This window comes from Dendrobates tinctorius, unplaced genomic scaffold (assembly GCF_039654945.1).
Source record: "Dendrobates tinctorius isolate UK_male_01 unplaced genomic scaffold, ASM3965494v1 ptg000331l, whole genome shotgun sequence".
Lineage (NCBI taxonomy): Eukaryota > Metazoa > Chordata > Amphibia > Anura > Dendrobatidae > Dendrobates > Dendrobates tinctorius.
Genome location: NW_027361997.1, coordinates 2,052,501 through 2,078,388, shown reverse-complemented (window position 1 = coordinate 2,078,388; position 25,888 = coordinate 2,052,501). Strand labels below are relative to the sequence as shown.

At 46.2% G+C, this 25,888-nt stretch overlaps 1 protein-coding gene across 5 annotated transcripts in view; it reads right to left on the bottom strand.

Annotated features, from left to right (window-relative positions):
- LOC141074240 (uncharacterized) overlaps positions 1-25,888 on the bottom strand; it is a 64,941-nt gene that overhangs the window by 21,667 nt on the left and 17,386 nt on the right. Inside the window, exons 1-2 of one of the 5 annotated variants that reach the window (XM_073561843.1) lie at positions 16,637-16,679; positions 15,102-15,188 (exon numbers count right to left, since the gene is read on the bottom strand). The exons of 1 other annotated variant lie outside the window; for it this stretch is intronic. The gene's annotated coding sequence lies outside the window, so the exon portion shown is untranslated. Of the gene's footprint in view, positions 1-13,455; positions 13,606-15,101; positions 15,189-16,636; positions 16,680-25,888 lie in introns of those variants that run through there. 3 more of the 5 variants (XM_073561842.1, XM_073561844.1, XM_073561840.1) reach the window with 3 other exon arrangements.

Here is a 25,888-nt window from a genome sequence, read left to right as displayed (position 1 = left end):
TTCTCTGCGAGCAGACAGTTGTGTGACCGCAAGTACGTGATTTGCCTATCTCCGAACCCCTTTTTGGAGAGATGTGTCCGGCCTCGCTCGATACACTTGCATTAAGCGAAACTGGGCTCATCTAGTGGGAATGTGGCCGGGAGTGCGCAAATCTCGTACCTGCGGTCACACAACTGCCTGCTCGCTCCTGGAGAATTGCACAACAGCGCTATGTGAGGATTCACATCTAGAATTCTGTATCACACAGCGTGACTACAGACTTTAATCCCAACTCTGGACAACCCCTTTAACGTGTAATAAAATATGAAGGCCTCATGCACATGTGGATCCGTGCACTCTACATGTCACATGTGTATATGAAGCCCAATATCTTGCTCTATTCTTACCTGGGACATGCCTTTAATAAAACTACAGATTTGTGTAGTGGGGGTGTACTGAGGCTGGTGCGCTCACTGTGACAAGACAGGACTCAGAGAAAGAGTCAAGAGCAGTGTGCTATGGTCATCTGACCTGCATCTCTACGTATCTCTACGCAGGTCAGACGCACACAGCAATGTTCAGGACCTTGAAAAGCTCCGCCTCCTCTCCATCCCCTCTGAATCGTTATGAATCATTATGCTGGCCGCACCATGGCCACTTCGCCCCCCTACCTATAAAGCACAGGGAATACAACATACACATGTTTATATGGGATATGTGTTCATTCCCCTATTATTTACACATATTTTATGTTCATTCCCCACCTATAAAGCACAGGGAATATAATATACACATGTTTATATGGGATATGTGTTCATTCCTCTATTATCTACATATATTTCATGTTCATTCCCCACCTATAAAGCTCAGGGAATATAATATATACCTGTTTATATGGGATATGTGTTCATGCCCCTATTCTCTACATATATTTCATGTTCATTCCCCACCTATAAAGCTCAGGGAATATAATATACACCTGTTTATATGGGATATGTGATCATTCCTCTATTATCTACATATATTACATGTTCATTCCCCACCTATAAAGCACAGGGAATATAATATACACCTGTTTATATGGGATATGTGTTCATGCCCCTATTCTCTACATATATTTCATGTTCATTCCCCACCTATAAAGCTCAGGGAATATAATATACACCTGTTTATATGGGATATGTGCTCATTCCCCTATTATCTACATATATTTCATGTTCATTCCCCACTTATAAAGCTCAGGGAATATAATATACATCTGTTTATATGGGATATGTGTTCATTCCTCTATTATCTACATATATTACATGTTCATTCCCCACCTATAAAGCACAGGGAATATAATATACACCTGTTTATATGGATATGTGCTCATTCCTCTATTATCTACATATATTTCATGTTCATTCCCCACCTATAAAGCACTGGGAATATAATATACTCCTGTTTATATGGGATATGTGCTCATTCCCCTATTATCTACATATATTTCATGTTCATTCCCCACCTATAAAGCTCAGGGAATATAATATACACCTGTTTATATGGGATATGTGCTCATTCTCCTATTATCTACATATATTTCATGTTCATTCCCCACCTATAAAGCTCAGGGAATATAATATACACCTGTTTATATGGGATATGTGTTCATTCCCCTATTATCTACATATAGTTCATATACATTCCCCACCTATAAAGCTCAGGGAATATAATATACACCTGTTTATATGGGATATGTGCTCATTCCTCTATTATCTACATATATTTCATGTTCATTCCCAACCTATAAAGCTCAGGGAATATAATATACACCTGTTTATATGGGATATGTGCTCATTCCTCTATCTACATATATTTCATGCTCATTCCCCACCTATAAAGCTCAGGGAATATAATATACACCTGTATATATGGGATAGGTGTTCATTCCCCTATTATCTACATATATTCCATGCTCATTCCCCACCTATAAAGCACAGGGAATATAATATACACCTGTTTATATGGGATATGTGTTCATTCCCCTATTATCTACATATATTTCATGTTCATTCCCCACCTATAAAGCACAGGGAATATAATATACACCTGTATATATGGGATAGGTGTTCATTCTCCTATTATCTACATATATTTCATGTTCATTCCCCACCTATAAAGCTCAGGGAATATAATATACACCTGTATATATGGGATAGGTGTTCATTCCCCTATTATCTACATATATTTCATGTTCATTCCCCACCTATAAAGCTCAGGGAATATAATATACACCTGTTTATATGGGATATGTGTTCATTCCCCTATTATCTACATATATTTCATGTTCATTCCCCACCTATAAAGCACAGGGAATATAATATACACCTGTATATATGGGATAGGTGTTCATTCCCCTATTATCTACATATATTTCATGTTCATTCCCCACCTATAAAGCACAGGGAATACAATATACACCTGGTTATATGGGATATGTGCTCATTCCTCTATTATCTACATATATTTCATGTTCATTCCCAACCTATAAAGCACAGGGAATATAATATACACCTGTTTATATGGGATATGTGTTCATTCCTCTATCTACATATATTTCATGCTCATTCCCCACCTATAAAGCTCAGGGAATATAATATACACCTGTATATATGGGATAGGTGTTCATTCCCCTATTATCTACATATATTTCATGTTCATTCCCCACCTATAAAGCACAGGGAATATAATATACATCTGTTTATATGGGATATGTGCTCATTCCCCTATTATCTACATATATTTCATGTTCATTCCCCACCTATAAAGCTCAGGGAATATAATATACACCTGTTTATATGGGATATGTGTTCATTCCCCTATTATCTACATATATTTCATGTTCATTCCCCACCTATAAAGCTCAGGGAATATAATATACACCTGTTTATATGGGATATGTGTTCATTCCTCTATCTACATATATTTCATGCTCATTCCCCACCTATAAAGCTCAGGGAATATAATATACACCTGTTTATATGGGATAGGTGTTCATTCTCCTATTATGTACATACAGTATATTTCATGTTCATTCAATGGCCAACTTGCATAAGAAATCTATAATACCTCTCTTTATGTTTGAGCCTATAAGTTCTTATGTTCATTCTTTTTATTTATTCATTTTCATTTTTTTTAGTACGTCCCTGTGGGGACATGTGATGCTCTATCACCACTATGGATGTGATGTGGAGTCTTGTGATGCTCTATCACCACTGTGGATGTGATGTGCGGACATGCGAAGGTCTATCACCACTGTGGATGGGATGTGGGGACATGTGACCCTCTATCTTTACTGTGAATATGATGTAGAGACATGTGATGCTCTATCACCACTGTGGATGTGATGTAAGGACATGTGAAGGTCTATCATTACTGTGGATGAGATGTAAGGACATGTGAAGCTCTTCATTCCCCACCTATAAAGCACAGGGAATATAATATACGCCTGTTTATATGTGCTGTGTGTTCATTCCTCTATTATCTATAATAATAATAAATTTTATTTCTATAGCACCGACATATTCCGCAGCACTTTACATTTCAGAGGGGACTTGTACAGACAATAGACATTGCACCATAACAATAATCATATAGATTATAACAAATACCATGTGGAATGAGGGCCCTGCTCGCAAGCTTACAATCTATGAGGAAAGAGGTAGACACGAAAGGTAGGTGGTAACAATTGCCCTGATTGTTTGGACGAGCCATAGTGTTAAGTGTGTAAGGGTACCGTTACACCTAGCGATGCACCAGCGATCCCGACTAGCGATATGACGCGGTCAGGATCGCTGGTGCATCGCTAGGTGGTCGCTAGTGAGCTGCCACACGGGCAGATCTCACCAGCGACATCGCTGGGGACGGGGATCGCTACTTACCTGTCAGATGAGGCGATCCTGTGTCCTCCCGCCCGTGTCCATGCGTCGCTCGTCGTCACAGCAGGAAGCGCCTCAGGAAGTGACCGACGAGGAATGGTCCAGAAGCTTCTCGCGCGATCAGCGATAACCAGCGGGGGAGCCAGTCGGAGGTAAGTATCACATGCAGCGATATCGCTAGCAATATCGCTGCTACGTCACAAAATCGGTGACTTTACAGCGATATTGCTAGCGATATCGCAGTGTGTAACGGGGGCTTAACAGTACAGACACAGAGGGCTAAGGGATGCATAAAGCATGTGGGAACATGATGCGGGGAACCTGGTTATGGTAAAACTTTTGACTGTGACACCCAGGGATAGATTAGGTCAATGTGTTGAGGCGATAGGCCAGTCTGAATAAATGCGTTTTCAAGGCACGCTTAACATTGTGGGGATTGGGGACTAATCGTATTGACCTGGGAAGTGTATTCCAAAGAATTGGCGCGGCACGTGTAAAGTCTTGGAGACGGGAGTGGGAGGTTCTGATTGAGGATGCTAACCTCAGGTCATCAGCAGAACAGAGGGCACGGGTAGGGTGGTATACTGAAACAAGGGAGGAGATGTAGGGTGGTGCTGAGCCATGGAGGGCTTTGTGGGTGAGGGTAATAAGTTTATACTGAATTCTGGAGTGGATGGGTAGCCAGTGTAATGACTGGCACAAGGTAGAGGCATCGGTGTAACGATTGGTAAGGAATATGATCCTAGCTGCAGCATTCAGGACGGATTGGAGAGGGGAGAGTTTGGTAAGAGCGTTACAATAGTCCAGACGAGAATGAACAGTAAGAGTTTTTGCGGAGTCAAAAGCAAGAAAAGGTCGAATTATAGAAATGTTTTTGAGGTGCAGGTGACAACAGCGAGCCAGTGATCGAATGTGGGGGGCAAAGGAAAGCTCAGAGTCAAGTATGACCCCAAGACAGCGGGCATGTTGCTGGTAATAGTGGAACCACACACGGAAATGGCAATGTCGGGTATAGGTACATTAGTAGCGGGAGGAAACACAAGGAGTTCAGTTTCAGATATAGTGAGGACATGATGTTAGACACAGCGTTTAAACAATCGCCGGTGTTTTCTAGAAAGGCTGGTGTGATGTCAGGAGAAGCAGCATATAATTGGGTGTCATCAGCATAGAGATGGTACTGGAAACCAAATCTACTGATTGTTTGACCAATAGGGGCAGTGTACAAAGAGAAGAGGAGGGGGCCTAGGACTGATCCTTGAGGAACCCCAACAGTAAGGGGATGGTGAGAGGAGGAGGAACCGGCAAAAGATACAGTAAAGGAGCGGTCAGAGAGATAGGAGGAGAACCAGGAGAGAACGGTGTCCTTGAGGCCAATGGAACGGAGCATAGGGAGGAGGAGCTGATGATCCACAGTGTCGAATGCTGCAGAGAAATCCAAGAGAATTAGCATGGAGTAATGACCATTTGATTTAGCTGTTAGTAGATCATTACAGACTTTAGTGAGGGCAGTTTCAGTAGAGTGTAAAGAGCGGAATCCGGATTGGAGAGGGTCGAGAAGAGAGTTATCAAAGAGATAGCGGATAAGATGGGAGTGGACCAGGTGTTCCAGGAGTTTAGAGATGAAGGGAAGATTAGAGACAGGTCTATAGTTAGCGGCACAGTTTTGGTCGAGGGATGTTTTTTTAAGTAGTGGATGTATGATGGCATGCTTAAATGAGGAGGGAAAGATACCAGAAGAGAGAGAGGGGTTAAATATTTTAGTTAGGTGAGGGGTGACAGCAGGGGAAAGGGACTGGAGGAGATGTGACAGAAATGGGTCACTGGTGCAAGTGGTTGGGCGAGAAGATGCAAGGAGCCTCCTTACTTCTTCTTCTGTGACTGGTTCAAAATCAGAGATTTTTCATGTTCATTCCCCACCTATAAAGCTCCGGGAATATAATATACACCTGTTTATATGGGATGTGTTCATTCCCCTATTATCTACATGTATTTCATGTTCATTCCTCACCTATAAAGCACAGGGAATATAATATACACCTGTTTATATGGGATATGTGTTCATTCTTCTATTATCTACATATATTTCATGTTCATTCCCCACCTATAAAGCTCAGGGAATATAATATACACCTGTTTATATGGGATAGGTGTTCATTCTCCTATTATGTACATACAGTATATTTCATGTTCATTCAATGGCCAACGTGCATAAGAAATCTATAATACCTCTCTTTATGTTTGAGCCTATAAGTTATTATGTTCATTCTTTTTATTTATTCCGTTTCTTCATTCTTTTTAGCACATCCCTGTGGGGACATGTGATGCTCTATCACCACTGTGGATGTGATGTGGAGACATATGTAGCTCTGTCACCACTGTGGATGTGATGTGTGGACATGTGATGCTCTATCACCACTGTGGATGTGATGTAGAGACATGTGAAGCTCTATCACCACTGTGGATGTGATGTAGAGACATGTGAAGCTCTATCACCACTGTGGATGTGATGTGGGGACATGTGAAGCTCTATCACCGCTGTGGATGTGATGTGGGGACATGTGACACTCTCTCACCACTGTGGATGTGATGTGTGACATGTGATGCTCTCTCACCCCTGTGGATGTGATGTGGGGACATGTGAAGCTCTTTCACCACTGTGGATATGATGTAGAGACATGTGAAGCTCTATCACCGCTGTGGATGTGATGTGGGGACATGTGAAGCTCTTTCACCACTGTGGATGTGATGTGGGGACATGTGATGCTCTCTCACCACTGTGGATGTGATGTGGGGACATGTGACACTCTCTCACCACTGTGGATGTGACGTGGGGACATGTGACACTCTCTCACCACTGTGGATGTGACGTGGGGACATGTGACACTCTCTCACCACTGTGGATGTGATGTGGGGACATGTGATGCTCTCTCACCACTGTGGATGTGATGTGGGGACATGTGACGCTCTCTCACCACTGTGGATGTGATGTGGGGACATGTGACGCTCTCTCACCACTGTGGATGTGATGTGGGGACATATAATGCTCTCTCACCACTGTGGATGTGATGTGGGGACATGTGATGCTCTCTCACCACTGTGGATGTGATGTGGGGACATGTGAAGCTCTATCACCACTGTGGATGTGATGTGGGGACATGTGAGGCTCTATCACCCCTGTGAATGTGATGTGGGGACATGTGACCCTCTATCACCACTGTGGATGTGGTGTGGAGACATGTGACACTCTTTCCCCACTGTGGATGTGATGTGGGGACATGTGACACTATCACCACTGTGGATGTGGTGTGGAGTGATTGTGCTGCTTTCCACAGACACAGGACTCTGCTTTGTTATTTCCAATACTGGAGTGATGACAGAGGTCCGTGCTGGGGCAGATTACTGACAGCCAATGGGTATTTTCAAATCCTGGCGCCTGCTGTACTATGTCTTCTTGGTCTGTCATGACGTCGGTGGCCTGAGATCCGGCCCCGCAGTCGCTTATGGTTTATTCACACTGCGGGGCAGGAATCTCGGGCATGCGCAGTAGCTATCTGCACCCGAGATTCCCAGCCCCGCAGTGTGAATAAACCATAAGCAACTGCGGGGCTGGATCTCTGGCCACCGACGTCATGACAGAGGACGGGCGACGGTAACCAAGAAGACATAGTACAGCGCAGGCGCCATGATTTGAAAATAAAGATTTGGAGGTGGAGACACAACCATGAGTGATGGATGTGAGGCGTCTGTCAGATGGGGAAACACCAGCCCCTCTGACAAATATCAGGTATGTCTGACCAATTTTAAAACGATTATTTCTGCGGTGCAAGGTACCCTAAATAAAAGAGCCACCTAGACAATATGCAGCATTAGTGCTGCACAAGGTGGCTCTTTTACTTAAAAACTCCTGCGGGGGCTGACAGGTTCCCTTTAAGTAGCCTTTAAAGCTCTTAAAGGGAATCTGTCACCTATTTTTTGCCATATGAGATGTGGCCATTGCCATCAGAGGCTTACATACAGCAGCATTCTGTAATGCTGTAGATAAGCCCCCGATGTAACCTGAAAGATAAGAAAAACTAGTTAGATTATACTCACCGGGGGGGGGCGGTCCGATGGGTGTCACGGTCCGGTTCAGGCGCCTCCTATCTTCTAGCGATGACGTCCTCTTCCTTGCTTCATGCCGCGCCCTTGTGCACTGAAGTACTCTGGTCTGCCCTCAACAGGGCAGACCAGTATGCCTGTGCAGGAGCACGACATGAAGCAAGGAGGATGACGTCATCGCTAGAAGATAGGAGGCGCCGGATCCGGTCCGTGACACCCATCGGACCGCCCCCCCCCGGTGAGTATAATCTAACTAGTTTTTCTTATCTTTCAGGTTACGTGGGGGGCTTATCTACAGCATTAGAATGCTGTAGATAAGCCCCTGATGGCGGTAGCCGCAGCTTATATGCAAAAAATGAGGTGACAGATTCCCTTTAAACTGTAGACCTTTCTGGATACCTTTTTGAAGGAACTGCAAGAGAACAGGGACTCAAGTGGGAACAAGATTTTTAAATCAATGCTATTCTGCAAAGGTCTTCCAGACCCAGTTATAGATATTGTGTGGGCTGCCAACAGGGTGTAAAACACCTCCAAAAATCATGCTTTTCTGAAGCTACCCCATGTAGCTTCAGGGCCATAAAGATGAAGTTATTACAGGATTGAGTGAACAAATCCGTTCTGAGACAACAGGTTCTTCCTGAGTGGCAGCATTCTCCTTATGAAAATTTCTACAAGAGTAGGAACCAAGTTCTTCAAACCAAAATATTATCTCGGCCATAACCACTGCATTCTCTTGCTTGACCTTTTGTTATGAAAACAGCCAAGCAAATCTGCTTGATACTGTTGTATAATTGCAATAGAAGTTAAAGGAAGTTCAGGAAACAGTGTAGCAAAGGAAGCTACATTGTTGGTGTAACTCCTGAATTGCAGAAACACCGTAGCTCACTGTTATGCAAATTATGTACCTCATTGATATCCATGGGAGTTACGCAAACAGCGAATCACAGGGTTGTTTTAGTAACCCTGCCTCTGGTGGTGGACATAACCTAGAAGCAGTTAATCCTGACTTGGCCATGAAAGGCAGGGACGGGAATACAGTTTTAATTCCTTTAGTGTTACAGAAAACTAAGTAGAATTACAGTGGCTATAGAGGTTGTACTATTTTGGCCTCAAAAGGTCTTTGTTCCTGAGTCATGGAATATCTTCTCCAAGTAGAAATTGAGGGCACCTACTCCATGAGGGTGATCCATTTTGCTGATGTATCAGACCACTGGAACATCACATTGTTCTGTCAACAAGTTTTTACTCCTTAAGGGCCTGTCACACTAAGCGATATCGCTAGCAATATCGCTATAACGTCACTGGTTTTTGTGACGTAGCAGCAATATTGCTAGCGATATCGCTATGTGTGATACTTACCTCCGACCGCTCCCCCGCTGGTTATCGCTGATCGCGCAAGAAAGTCCTGGACCGTTTCTTGTTGTCAGCTTCCTGCTGGGCTTCCTGTGGCGCCGACGAGCGACGCGTGGACACGGGCGGGAGGACGTCAGGATCGCCTCGTCTGACAGGTAAGGCCTGTTTCACACTTCCGTTTTTGACCATCAGTCAAAATCTGCCGTTTTTGCGAAAAAACGGATCCGCAATTTTTTTTGGCGGATCTGTTTTTTTCCCCATTGATTTGCATTACCGGCGGATCGTGACGGACGGCCATCCGTTGGATCCGTTTTTTTTGCAGATCCGTCAATTTTTTTCCGTCCACCGAGATGCCTGGACGGACCATGCGACTTTTTTTTTCTGCTGCAGGATCCGCATTTTTATAGCGCGCATGCCCGGAGGAAGGAAGTCAGCCAGAAATTTAACCCTGAAATCATTTCTGGCGAACAGAAAAATCTCTCTCTCTCTCTCCCCCCCCCCCCCCCCCGGGCAGCGGTTCCTTTAAAATTCTTTATTCATCGGATCCATAAAAAAAAAAAACGGTCCGCAGCCATCCGTTCACATCAGCTAGGAACGGATCCGCTTTCCGCCATTTTGGCGGATTTTAGCTGACACAAAAAAACTGAAGTGTGAAACAGGCCTAAGTAGCGACCCCCGCTATGTCGCTGGTGAGATCTGCCTGTGTGGCAGCTCACTAGCGACCACATAGGCTGGTTTCAGACTAGCGCATTTTACATGCAGTGCACGGCGCCGCTAAGCCCCGCCCCCTGCCCGCCCCGTCCGGTCATTTCCTCCTACTATCGCACACGGCTGCATGCGATCTGCGCACCCTATCTTTAGCATAGGGTGCGCAGACCGTGCGCTAGTAGGATTTTTGCTCGCGCTGCGCACTTTTGAAGGTGCACCGAGCGCACCAAAATGCAACATGGTGCGTTCGGTGCACACTAGCGCACCTTCAAAAGTGCGCAGCGCACGCAAAAATCCTACTAGCGCACGGCCAGCACACCCTATGCTAAAGATAGGGTGCGCAGATCGCATGCAGCCGTGTGCGATAGTAGGAGGAAATGACTGGAGGGGGCGGGGCTTAGCTGCGCTGCATGTAAAATGCGCTAGTCTGAAACCAGCCTTAGCGATGCACCAGCAATCCTCACCGAGTCATATCGCTGGTCGGGATCGCTGGTGCATCGCTAAGTGTGACAGTACCTTTAATCTAAGGGCCCCGTCACACATAGTGACTCACCAGCGATCCCGACAACGATATCAACTTGTCAGGATCGCTGGTGTGTCGCTACATGATCGCTGGTGAGCTGTCAAACAGGCAGCTTCACCAGCCATCAGCACCAGCGAGGACGCCGAGCGCGCGGCGTCGCTGTGTACGTTAGTTACCAGCGCGCTGATGCTGGGAGCTGGTAATTAAGGTACACATCGAGTTTCTAAGCAGCGCGCGTCACTTAGAAACCCGATGTGTACCTTGGTTACCAGCTTCCTGCATCAGCGCGCTGGTAACTAAGGTACACAGAGGGTTTCTAAGCACAGCCTGCTGCTTAGAAACCCTGCGTTTACCCTAGTTACCAGCGCGCTGATCACTGGTCTCCTGCCTGTCACACACAGCGATGCGTGCTGGCCAGCGGGAGACCAGCGATCAAAAAAATGTCCAGGGCTTTCCAACAACGATCAGCGATACCGGCAGGGGGGCCGGTCGCTGATAGCTGTCATACAGAGCGATCTCACTGGTGAGATCGCTGTTGCGTCACAAAACTTGTGACTCAGCAGCGATCTCGCTAGCGAGATCGCTATGTGTGACGGGGGCTTAAGAACAGCATAAGGTAGATAATGAGATCCTGAAACCTATGTTGTTTGTAGAAGGAGATTTTTCTTTGTTTACCAAGAACTAGAGTTGAGCGACTTTGGTCGGATCGGGTTTCGTGAAACCCGAATGAAACAAAATAAGTTTCAGATGAAACTCGTCCGACTAGAGCAAAAAAAGTCGGAGTTTCGTCCGACTTTTATTTCCCATTGACTTGCATTGGAATCGGGTTTCGGACGAAACTCCGACTTTGTTTTGCTCTAGTCGGACGAGTTTCATCTGAAACTTATTTTGTTTCATTCGGGTTTCACGAAACCCGATCCGACCAAAGTCGCTCAACTCTACCAAGAACCCATGGTTCTGTAGAAATATCAAGTATATCTACAGATGGGAGCAAATCTTCGGAGTCTTTCGTCACCGAGAGGTCCAGATACAGTGCTAAATCAATGTCCTTCAGTCTGAGCTCTGTTAAAACGGATGCAGTGTTGGTAAAGACCCTTTACACTTGAATTAAGCCCTAGATTTTTAGTGGATTTTGATCACAAAATAACTGCATCTTGTCCACACTGTCCCCGAACAAAGTCTGATTTTACCATGAAATCACAACAGAAATGCTGTGCTTTTTGTTACAGGTCAGAGGGCCTATTGCTGCACTAGTGTCCGATGTCCCATGGATTGGGCAGTATTAAGACGGATGGTGAAGCAGTGTATATTCTGTTCCATTGCTTGGAGATATGGTCACATACTATATAAAGAGTTTTGGGGGGTGAGGGTGTGAAATATGTTGCAAAGAATTGCTGTGATCTATGCGATTATGGCAAGGAATTTCTAAGGGGGCCATAAGTGTACATAACTAATTGCTGGGAGGGCACAGTCTGCATTAGAATGCATTATTGGGGACACTGTATATTTGAGAGATTTGCTTAGGAAGCTCCATGTGTAGTACAAATATTTTCTGGGGGCGCAGTGTGTATTACAGTTTATAACGTTATGATGAGGGAGCAAGGAATGTACCTAGTCATTTTAGAGGCACAGGGTACATTATAGCTCATTTCTGGGCTATAATATTTATTAATCCGGCATTACATACATTATAATTATAGGGCACTGGAAATTATTAATTTTAGGGGTACGGTGCATATTGTAAATTTACTTTTGAGGCACAGTGTATATTATAATTCTTTTTAGGGGTTACTGAGTATTTTTCATTTCAGATTCATATTTATTTCGGGCAACAGAAGGAACAGCTTGTACCATCACAGGAGGCACGGGGTGTGGATCTGTCCTTGTACAGAAGATATGTGAAGAGCCGAAATCTGAAGAGGTGAGACGGAGCCGAAATAAGTCATGAAGGTCTAAACCAGATGGAGAAGAGAAGGATATAGATTCCAACCACAGATGACACCACCAGTGAGGCACTGACTTGCATGGTGTATTCTGCCTCAGATTGGGTTTCATGTGTACTGGATTTGCATGCGATGTTTGCAAGTTTGCATTTCTTTCTGGCTTGTGAAACGAAAACTCTCAGCATGCCCTTTCCACTGATCAGGTCATAAATGAAGCTTTAGTAGCACACGGTAAAAACATCTATGGCCGTGTCAACCTGGCACATCAATTATTAGAGGAGGATTGATATTCTCCGATTTGTTACAATGCACTTATCCCTCATACCAGGTACAGAACCCAATCCTGGCTATCCCTACTCTACTATGTGAGGGTCGTACAGAACAGGTGTGTTTTCATGTAAAGTAGGGTGGCGATTCATGAAACTCCAAAATATTTATTGAAATCTAAATCTCATGGGCTAATCGGATTTCCTTTCAAGATTGCAACAATCCCACTGCACAGTTCAGGGAGACCTCGCATGGCCATGATCGTGGCTTGGAGATCCGGCATAATTATCTGAATCATCAGATTCAGAAACGTCACCCTCGGAGATGAATCAGAGCCGGCAGCGGGGTTAGGTGCTTTATTAACCCGTCTGGTTTTACAGGAATGAATGAGTTCCTGAAATGTGTCAGTTGCTCCGATTTAACCCTTGTAAAAAAAACAGATTCATCCTTAGCAGAAGTGCACAAATCACACACACATTAGATTCCTATGTATCAGGTAATGGCTGCCTACAATTTGAAGACATCCTATATTTACTCTTCCTCCCCTCTTCACTTCCCCCGATGCTGGACATATATAACAAAGCACACACTTGGCAAAGAATGCATGAACAAAAGCACAAAGGAGGAGACACAATTCACCAGTATCAGTAGGAAATACACTTACATTTTGCCACAAGCAAGCTCTCCTGCCCAGCTAGGCACGCCATTACAGTCCTGCTGCTTAAGCCCCCGCCCAAAGTCTCGTGAGATTACCCAAATCTCGTGCATGCTCAGTAACCACAGGCTGAGAACACCCCAGTGAGCATGCTCAGGAGACAGGCACACCACTACAGCATGCTGACGGCAGTTATCAGCTGTCTGAACTGAGCATGCTCAGAAGGAAGATACGGATATGGAAAAATCACATGTGAAGACCGGATCTTTGGTGGCGATTTACATAAAAGGAAAATTTAGGTAGCAAAAAAAAAGTTACAATTAAAAGAGATAGATAAATCTAATATATAAAGCTCAAGTGTGTGTGTGTGTGTGTGTGTGTGTGTGTGTGTATGTGTGTATGTATGTATGTATGTATGTATGTATGTGTGTGTGTCCAGGATTGGAATCCGCACCGTCGCTGCTACAGTCACACGTCTGGACACCGAGAGCGTCCTAAGCTATGTTGTGAGGCGAAATTTTAACCCCGCACGTTCCAATTCACCAAACAATTTAGCCCCTATCTACATAATGGGGAAAAAGTGTGTGTATCAAGCCCCGCCCCTCATTATGATGTCACAATGGTTGCCATGGCGACGCTGATGTCATCATAGGTTGCAAGCCCCGCCGCTCATTATGATAATGGTTGCCTATGGGATGGAGGATGTGTGATGGGTATATGGGCACGGGACTATGGGATGGCGGATATGTATGATGGGTATGTGGGCACGGGACTATGGGATGGCGGATATGTATGATGGGTATATGGGCACGGGACTATGGGATGGTGGATATGTATGATGGGTATGTGGGCACGGGACTATGGGATGGAGGATATGTATGACGGGTATATGGGCACGGGACTATGGGATGGAGGATGTGTGATGGGTATATGGGCACTGGACTATGGGATGGAGGATGTGTGATGGATATATGGGCACGGGACTATGGGATGGAGAATATGTATGATGGTTATATGGGCATGGGACTATGGGATGGAGGATGTGTGATGGGTATGTGGGCACGGGACTATGGGATGGCAGATATGTATGATGGGTATATGGGCACGGGACTGTGGGATGGAGGATGTGTGATGGGTATATGGGCACTGGACTATGGGATGGAGGATGTGTGATGGATATATGGGCACGGGACTATGGGATGGAGAATATGTATGATGGTTATATGGGCATGGGACTATGGGATGGAGGATGTGTGTTGGGTATATGGGCATGGGACTATGGGAAGGAGAATATGTATGAAGGATATATGGGCATGGGACTATGGGATGGAGGATAGGTATGATGGGTATATGGGCAGGGACTATGGGATGGAGGATAATTATAATTTGCTATAACTATCCACAGTTAGTTACTATGCCCAGGCAGCGCCGGGCTCTTCAGCTAGTAGAAGATATAAAAGGCATATAAGGGACCCCAATGAATATGACTTCATGCAAAAGAGGTATTCCGACAGTCAAACCGGCATCAAAAACTGCAATCAAATCCACAAGTGGATAAACCACAATTAATATCTCTTTGCGCTGAACTTTTTGGCCACATGATTTTTCTAGGCGAATACAAATTTATTTTTTATTTATTGTTTTTTAAATCTTACCACTGTCACTTTATGAGGTAATAAGCCTGGAACGCTTCAATGGATCCCACCGATTCTGAGATTGTATTTTCAGGTCATATTGTACTTCTTGTTAGTTGTAAAAAAAAAAAAACATTTTGTTACGACTTGGGTTTATTCGTGAAAATGTCAGAAAATTGGTGAAAATGTAATAATTTTCAAACTTTTAATTCTTATGCCCTTAAATCAGAGAGATATGTTACACAAAATAGACAATAAATACGGTAACATTTTCCACATGTCTACTTTACAGCAGAATAATTCTTGAAACATCATTTTTTTTTGGTTAGGAAGTTAGAAAGCTGACCAGCGATTTCTCCAAAATTTTTTTTTTTAGGGACCAAATTATTATTATTATTTATTTATATAGCACCATTGATTCCATGGTGCTGTACATGTGGAGTTACATACAAATACAGAGGGGAGAGGACCCTACATGCTACAGGATTATGGGCAGGGCCGGACTGGGACTGAAAATCAGCCCTGGCACACAAACCCCAGCAGCCCACGTACCAAAACGTCCTCACCCCATTAAAACAGATTATATACAAAGAATAAACACAGATACTGAGAATTACACCCAGTATCCAGGACAGGAGAAACTAATATGTGGACTATATTGTAGTATATACAGTGGAACTGTGTACGGTATATATTATTTAATGTGGAGCTGTGACTGTGTATATGATATGTTTTGGGAGTTCACACCATGCAAAGTTCCGTACTATATTCTGTATTACAGAATACAGTATGGAGTTGTGTATATACTGTATATTGTAGAGCTACTGTATGCCTGTGTACATTATGTATAGTGTGGATTCAACACTATATACCAGAGGTCTCAAACTCGGCAGAGTAAATGGGCTGGACATAAAAAAAAAAAAAAATTTGAGCTGGCGGGCTGCATTCCTTTCAAACTTAATACACCTCGTACACCTGCGGCTCCGCTCCGCACCCTTCGTACACCTGCGGCTCCGCACCCTTCGTACACCTGCGGCTCCGCTCCGCACCCTTCGTACACCTGCGGCTCCGCTCCGCACCCTTCGTACACCTGCGGCTCCGCTCCGCACCCTTCGTACACCTGCGGCTCCGCTCCGCACCCTTCGTACACCTGCGGCTCCGCTCCGCACCCTTCGTACACCTGCGGCTCCGCTCCGCACCCTTCGTACACCTGCGGCTCCGCTCCGCACCCTTCGTACACCTGCGGCTCCGCTCCGCACCCTTCGTACACCTGCGGCTCCGCTCCGCACCCTTCGTACACCTGCGGCTCCGCTCCGCACCCTTCGTACACCTGCGGCTCCGCTCCGCACCCTTCGTACACCTGCGGCTCCGCTCCGCACACCTCGTACACACGCGGTTCCGCTCCATACACATTGTACACACATGGCTCCTCTCCGTACACCTCATACACACATGGCTCCACTCCATACACTTTGTACACACACGGCACCACTCCGTACACACATGGCTCTGCTACATCCACCCTGTAAACCCCTCCTGACCCCACACAACCTTACCTTCATCCAGCACCATGACAACCAGCACAGACAGCAGCGTCCTGCATACACTGAGGCCCCTGATCATGTGACCCATGACTCCTCCCCCTCCTGTGACCTCATCCCAGGTCCTGTGCAGTGTGTGCACACAGAACAGACATTGCGCGCCCCTGAATGCGCGCCCTTCCCCCTGCCTCAGGGAGTGAGACATGTGGTGCACCGCGGACTGCAAATGCCTGCCTCAGGGGCAGCATGCAGGCCACGTGTTTGAGACCTCTGCTATATACCATACACATACAGCACCTTACTATAAACTGAATACACAGTTCTACACTATATATTTAACCCCTTAGTGACAGAGCCATTTTGCAGCTTAATGACCAGGTCAATTTTTACAATTCTGACCACTGTCACTTTATGAGGTTATAACTCTGGAACACTAACGAATCCTGCTGATTCCTGAGGTTTTTTTCGTGACATATTGTACTTCATGTTAGTGGTAAAATTCTGCGATATAACTTGCGTTTATTTATGAAAACAATGGAAATATGGCGAAAATTTTTAAAATTTTGCAATTTTCAAACTTTAAACTTTTATGCCCTTAAATCAGAGAGATATGCCACACAAATTTCTTAATAAATAACATTTCATACATGTCTACTTTACATCAGCACAATTTTGGAAACAAAATTTTTTTTTGTTAGGAAGTTATTGTTAGGGACGGCGGAACGCACTAAATATTAAATAACAGAAAGTGTGTTTGCCGCCCGGGGTCCACCGTGCAGAGGTGTTAAACTGCTGCTATACAATGGCAGACGCACTATATGGCGGTATAGCACACGCGGGTTATACGTCACCCGATGTGCGCTGGCGAACTCTATTAATCTCACAGAGACGCCTAAGGTATAAACATAAATGCCGAGCCTGTTGACCTCACAGGTCTCAGCGGTGTGCACACACGGTATACGGTCACAGGACTAGGCCCAAGACTCAGGGTCAATGTCCGTCTAGACCTACCGTGCGTGCGGCGTCGCTACCGCAGACACCAACAAGTACTGCTGACTGCAGTGCGGCGACCGACCCAGCCGCCACACGACAATGCCCAAGAGGGGGTGCACTGTCAGACGCTAGTGCAGCAAGATGTGAACTGTGCCCTGTAGCGCACCACTGACTGGCGCTGACTCTATGACTAAGTCCCTATCCACACACGTAATATCAGAGGGAGGGGATCTTAATGAGTCATTCGCAGGCACATGCATTCATCATCATCCACACAGATAGCAATTAGAGTCTATACTAGCACATGGCCGAGCGGCCATGTGGGCCTTTTATAGCCATGCGCTTCAGGGACCTTCCAGATCTCTGAGATGGACCAATCAGATCCAGAGAAGGGCACGTGACTCCCGATTTCCAATGAGAGATAGTCTCGTGAGCATGCCCAGTAGCGCGATGAGAGGACTTAGCCTCTGGAGTGTCTTGCTGCAGGACAGCCTATGTTGCTATTGCTGACCCAGAGGTGGCAGCATCAACCAGTTCTACAGAGCTGGTATGAGCAGAGCGTCTGGGACACCGAGATTGCCGTGCAGGCTCCTGTGCGGTCGGTGGAGAATGGGAGACCACTGGATGCAAGGCTCTGGATTCCTGCTGTGCAGTGGCAGGAACCCGACGCCTAACATTACCCCCCCTTCTAGGGCCGCCTCGCTACGCTCAAAAGCCGCGATCAGGAGCAGGGCGTGGATGTTCTCCACTGGCTCCCAGGTCCAGGCCTCTGGACCATGACCCTTCCAGTCCACAAAATAAAATTTTTTGCCACGCACAATCCTGCATCCCACAATGGCGTTGACCTCAAACTCATCTGAAGACAAGTCTGATGTCCCGGCAGATGACTCGGAGAACCGTGCCATGTGAACAGGCTTTTGAAGGGACACGTGGAAGACGTCACAGATTGCCAAGTGTGGTGGAAGAGCCAGGCGGTAGACCACCGAGCTGATCCGCTCAAGGACTTTGAAGGGACCAATGTATCGTGGCGCAAACTTGGTGGACTCGGCCCGCAGCTTGATATTTCGGTCAGAAAGCCACACCAAGTCGCCAGGGGAAAAGGTTGGAGCGGGGCGCCGATGTGTGTCGGTGGACGCCCTCATTCTTTCCTTAGAAGCTCGAAAGGCATCCACCTCGAGGATAAAAGGTTTATCCACATCGGGACGATGTAGGATGGGAGCGCCGGAAAAATGGGTTTTCAAAGACGAGAAGGCCTTGGAGACCTGTTCAGACGAAACCTTGGGATTAGCTCCTTTTTTAGTGAGGGCAACCAGAGGAGCTACCAGTGTGTAGAAGTGGGGGATTAACTGATGGTATTAATTAACGAACCCCAAAAAACGCTGCACCGCTTTGAGAGAATGGGGCTCCTGCCAGTCCATTACCGCCTGCAGTTTGGCAGGATCCATAGCCAACCCCTGGGCCGAGATAATATAGCCCAGAAACGGCAAGGACTCCTGCTCAAACTGGCACTTCTCCAACTTGGCGAAGAGAGAATTCGCCCGCAAACGGTCAAAGACCTTGCAGACGTCTCTCCGGTGAGAGGCCAAATCTGGAGAAAAAATGACAATGTCATCCAGATAGACCACCACCGAGGTGGAGAGCATATCGCGAAAGACATTGACAAAATCCTGGAAGACAGCAGGCGCATTACAGAGGCCGAAAGGCATGACCAGATATTCAGTGTCCATCCGTGGTATTAAAGGTTGTCTTCCACTCGTCTCCTTCGCGAATGCGGATCAGGTTGTACACCCCCCGTAGATCCAATTTCGTAAAGATCCGGCCCCTCGCAATCTGTCAAACAACTCAGAGATCAGCGGAAGAGGGTATTTGTTTTTTACTGTAATGGCGTTGAGAACTCTGTAGTCAATGCAGGGACATAACTCTCCACTCTTCTTCTGCACGAAGAACCCTGCACCAGCCGGCGACACCGACTTTCTGATAAAACCTCTTGCCAGGTTCTCTCGGATATATTGAGACATAGCCTCCATCTCGGGGAGTGATAGAGGATACACGCAACCTCTAGGAGGTTCCGTGCCTGGCAATAGGTCTATCGGGCAATCATTAGGTTGGTGCGGTGGAAGCGTCTCCGCAAATTTTTTAGAGAAGACGTCCGTGTACTGGTGGTATTGTCTGGGAAGAGCGGAGAGATCCACGAGCACTTCCGTGGAGGCTACTTGAACACTGCCCCTCAGGCACCTTCCCTCACAGTCCTTGCTCCAATCCAGTATATCTCCGAAGCCCAATCGATATGAGGAGAATGGCAACGGAGCCAGGGAACTCCAAGAAGCATCTGGTCGATGCCATCTGGCAAAATAAACAGGGACAAAATCTCACGGTGGGATGGGAGATTGAGAGCCTTAGGGGTGCTGTCTGGTGGGTAACCTGAGATGGTAAAGGTGTACCATTAACCACCCTGATGGTCAAGAGGTGGGACAGTAACACCAGCGGAATAGCGTGCTTTTGGGCGAAGGCCGAGGACATAAAGTTCCCTTCTGCCATCCACTGTGACCTCTACCTCCCAGGTGGAAGCCCCGCTATCTAAGGTCCCTTGGAATACCGGTTTGGGGGGAGAAAGGTTTCATATGACATAGACCCCCACCTACGACCACTGGACGTGATCGTTTTTTCAACCGCAGTTGACACGTGTTAGCCAAGTGACCAAACTGCCGGCACTGGTAACAGCGTGTGGAGCTTCGCACCGGAAGCTGCTTGGGACCGGCGTGAGACACCTCCATGAGTTCAGAAGGTGTTAGCTACTGAGCGGGAATCTCTAGCGGCTCGGAGAGGGTGGGAGCCAACTTAACCTTTTGTCTGGACTGCGCACGCTCCAGCCTGCGTTCCGTAAACCGGAGATCAATGCGGGTGGAAATGGCAATCAACTCCTCCAGACTTGTGGGGACCTCTCTGGTTGCTAGAGTATCTTTGACATGCTCCGCTAACCCTGTCCAAAACACAGGGACGAGTGTCTTATCAGGCAACGCCAGCTCAGAAGCCAGTGTCTGGAATCGGACGGCATAATGGCTGACCGAGAGGGACCCCTGTGTTAGAGCTAATAGCTATAGAGAGGTGTTGTGAGTGACCCGTGGTCCCAAAAAGACCTGCTTTAAGGACGTGAGAAACTGATCAGCGCTCAGAACCACAGGGTCATCACACTCCCACAATGGCGTAGCCCACTCTAACGCCCTGCCCGACAGGAGGGAGACAATAAACCCCATCTTAGCCCACTCTGTAGGGAACCGTGCGGCCAGTAGCTCAAGCTGAATAGAGCACTGGCTCACGAAACCCCTACAGTTGGCGCTGTCACCCGAAAACTTGTCGAGCAACGGGAGACGGGATAATGTCGGTGCAGGCGTGGGCGTGAGCATACGAGAGTCAGCTTCTGCGACTGCCTGTGCAGCAGCCGCAGTAACCTTCGCAGCTGAGGTGGGACTCTCGAGAGCCACCAACCTGTCCTCCAGCTGCCGAATGTACTGCAGTAGTTGCTGCTGATCTGCCATTACTAGCCAGACCCTGGCGCTAGTATAATGTTAGGGATAGCGGAACGCACTAAATATTAAATAACAGAAAGTGCGTTCGCCGCCCGGGGTCCACCGTGCAGAGGTGTTAAATTGCTGCTATATAATGGCAGACGCGCTATATGGCGGTATAGCACACGTGGGTTATACGTCACCCGATGTGCGCTGGCGAGCTCTGTTAATCTCACAGAGATGTGTAAGGTATAAACATAAATGCCGAGCCTGTTGACCTCACAGGTCTCAACGGTGTGCACACACGGTATACGGTCACAGGACTAAGCCCAAGACTCAGGGTCAATGTCCGTCTAGACCTACCGTGTGTGCGGCGTCGCTACCACGGACGTCAACAAGTGCTGATGACTGCAGCGTGGCGACCGACCAAGCCGCCACACTACAATGCCCAAGAGGGGGCGCACTGTTGGACGCTAGTGCTGTAAGATATGAACTGTGGCCTGTAGCGCGCCACTGACTGGCGCTGACTCTATGACTAAGTCCCTATCCACACACGTAATATCAGAGGGAGGGGATCTTAATGAGTCATTCGCATGCATTCATCATCATTCACACAGATAGCAATTAGAGTCTATACTAAGCGCATGGCCGAGCGGCCATGCGGGCCTTTTATAGCCATGCGCTTCCGGGACCTTCCAGATCTCTGAGATGGACCAATCAGATCCGGAGAAGGACCTGAGTACGTGACTCCCGATCTCCAATGAGAGATTGTGTCGTGAGCATGCCCAGTAGCGCGATGAGAGGACTTAGCCTCTGGAGTGTCTTGCTGCAGGACAGCCTGTTGCTGACCCAGAGGTGGCAGCAACAACCAGTCCTACAGAGCTGGTCTGAGCAGAGCGTCTGGGACGCCAAGATTGCTGTGCAGGCTCCTGAGCGGTCGGTGGAGAATGGGAGACCGCTGGATGCAAGGCTCTGGATTCCTGCTTTGCAGCTGCAGGAACCCGACGCCTAACAGTTATAAGGATTAAAAGTTGACCAGCAATTTCTAATTTTTACAACAAGATTTACAAAACCATTTTTTCTTTAGGGATCACCTCACATTTAAAGTCATTTTGAGGTGTACATGACACAAAATACCCAAAAGTGACACCATTCTAAAAATTAGACCCCTCACGGTGCTCAAAACCATATTCAAAAAGTTTATTAACCCCTTATGTGCTTCACAGGAACTGAAGCAATGTGGAAGGAAAAAACCCAACAAGTGACCCCATTTTGGAAACTAGACCCCTTAAAGAACTTATCTAGATGTGTGGTGAGCACTTTGAACCTCCAAGTGCTTCCCAGAAGTTTATAACGTAGAGCTGTGAAAATAAAATCTTTTTTTTCCACAAAAATGATCTTTTCGCCCCCAAATTTTTATTTTCACAAGGGTAACAGGAGAAATTATACCCCCAAAGTTGTTTTGCAATTTGTCCTGAGTACGCCCATACCCCATATGTGGAGGTAAAACACTGTTTGGGCGCACGGCAGAGCTCAGAAGAGAAGGAGCACCATTTGACTTTTTCAACGCAGAATTGGCTGGAATTGAGATTGGACGCCATGTCGTGTTTGAAGAGCCCCTGATGTGCCTAAACAGTGGAAACCCCCCACACGTGACCCCATTTTGGAAACTTGACCGCCAAAGGAGCTCATCTAGATATGTGGTGAGCACTTTGAACCCTCAAGTGCTTCACAGAAGTTTATAATGCAGAGCCGTGAAAATAAAAAATCATTTTTTTTCCTCAAAAATATTTTTTTAGCCCGCTATTTTTTATTTCCCAAGGGTAACAGGAGAAATTGGACCACAAAAGTTGTTGTGCAATTTGTCCTGAGTACGCCAATACCCCATATGTGGGGGGGAAGCACTGTTTGGGCGCATGGGAGAGCTCGGAAGGTAAGGAGCACCATTTTGGGATGCAGACTTTGATGGAATGGTCTGCGGGCGTCATGTTGCGTTTGCAGAGCCCCTGATGTGCCTAAACAGTAGAAACCCCCCACAAGTGACCCCATTTTGGAAACTAGACCCCCCAAAGAGCTTATCTAGATGTGTGGTGAGCACTTTTGAACCCCCAAGTGCTTCACAGAAGTTTATAAACGCAGAGCCGTGAAAATAAAAAATCATTTTTTTTTCCTCAAAAATGATTTTTTAAGCCCACTATTTTTTATTTTCCCAAGGGCAACAGGAGAAATTAGACCCCCAAAGTTGGTAAATAGTGGAAACCCTAACACTAAAATAGCACTAAAAGAGGAATTAAAAATCCCCCAATAATTCAAAAACACAGCAAAAAAGCAGAGATGCTTACCTGCCCAGGCCTCTAGACAAATGCACTATCAGGATGCAGAGGACCCATATAGTTAAGATGGCGGCAACACAGGTGCAAAAATACCAATGAGACAACCGCTCGCAGCCTACCAATATATGGAGGGGGCGGTTGCTTGGTATATTAATGCACAATAAAAACTTATATGCGGCACTGTTCACACTATGGCAATGCACAGCATCCTGGTTAACAGCCTAGTAGTTACACCCTTATATTAGATCAGGCAGGCTGCCCAGCGCTATCAAAATGCATCCCATGTGAACAGGGACCACAGTTTACAAGACCAAATGGGCCCAACTGCACCCTGAGTAATAAAGTGCAAAAAACACAAAAAATGTGAGGTATTAGCTGATATTTTGGCCAAAATAAGTGAGACTGTAACCTGCACCAAAGGTTCTCATGCTTATGGGTCCTAACACTAAATTCTAATACTAACAAATCCCAAAAGTAAAGTAAAAAAAAGTGCCAGTGAAAAGTTTCGTGGGTCTGATACACCACTTTCTCAAGGGGATGTCTTAAATCGTGCATGAAGGACCTTATGAACCGATGTGACTCATTACATGGTGAACAATGGGCCAATCACGGTGAGCAAGTCGGCACATGCGCAATGCGCCCGCCAGGTCCCTGCAGATGCGAAGCAGGCATCCAGCGTTACTGCGCACACACGGGGACTGGAGTGTGATCGGGCGCCCATCCTGGCCTTCTGCGTATGCTCGCTTTCCCCCTCCCCGCACACGTCGGGACTCTACCACCTGGCCCAGGGTCTTCGTTGTCCTGCTGCTGGTAAGCTCTACCCCTGGGTATTGGTCACTTTGATCCTTATAACCCGTGTTATGGCGTTATTGTCTGGGGTACCTGAATCTTGATTATTAAGTGATCTGTTTCACTGGCACTTTTTTACTTTCCTTTGGGATTTGTGCAATATATAACAGCAGGATCAACCGGCCCTGGTATCTCTGCCTTTTTTCTGGATTGCGTCTTGATATGGATTTTCATGTCTTTTTAATACTTTTGTACTAACAAATAAATTTTTATTGTATACACCTGTTTGTTCCCTTTCTTCTCCTACTGTGCATATTGGACGTGATGTACTTTTTGTATTTGGGTGGACCACTACTTAGTGCTACCACCCGGTTTATAGTATGCAGCGGAGGTTATTTATGTTTACACACCAGATAGCAGATGGTGGGGCATATGCATCACATAGGAGACCCTGAGGCTGGTGCATCTACATCAGATAGCAGACGCTGGGGCTGGTGTATATACACCACATAGCCCAATCCAACTCATCCTGCTGCCCTACTCAGGGTCAGACTCCGCTACACAGGCATCGTGTATGTTGCTGAAGCATACATGTGCACACGCACATAGCAGCACCATGATAGTAGAGTGCACGCACATGCTGTAGTGTAGTGTACGCTCGGTTATCAGTTCTGCAATTGGATAAGTCAAAGATGACAAAGAACCTGGCAGCTGACACGTGTTTCTCATAATGGATAAGAATAGCAGATCACAGCCTGTATGCCCGACAGGACCCATCCCATGATAGCGGAGCAGTACTTACTAAATACATATATATATATTATATTTTATGATCGCTATTAGGACACATCCCATGATAGAGAAGCAGTACATATGCAAGTTATCACTACATGGACACATCCCTATACATTTCTACCCACCAGCTGAGCTCTTATCCATCCACAGGCCGCAGGCAAGGAGTGACTAGAGCAAGTGACCAGCACAAGTTATTGGCCGCGCATCTTGTTCCCCCAGCCTCAAGCTGCTTCATACACTGCACGAAGTTGACGTCAAGTCCAGGAAGAAGCGGGAGTCGCTCCATCCACATACTGAACAACCTACGCTTCCAACAGGTGATGTCAGTCATATAACCTGAGCAGCGGCCGACACAAGCAGCAATGGACCCCTGTGCAGGAAATATGTTAGGGATGCCCCCTCATGCATGTACACTGTGTATAAAATACCAATTATCACATACATGTATACACTGCAAGATAGGTACACACACTAGCCCTATTTACACAGCAGTATATTCACACACATTAGCCCTATTTACACAGCAGTATATACACACACACACACACACATTAGCCCTATTTACACAGCAGTATATATACACACACACACACACATTAGCCCTATTTACACAGCAGTATATATATACACACACACACATTAGCCCTATTTACACAGCAGTATATACACACACTTTAGCCCTATTTACACAGCAGTATATTCACACACATTAGCCCTATATACACAGCAGTATATATACACACTAGCCTTATATACACAGCAGTATAAACACACACACATTAGCCCTATTTACACAGCAGTATATACACACACATTAGCCCTATTTACACAGCAGTATATATACACACACA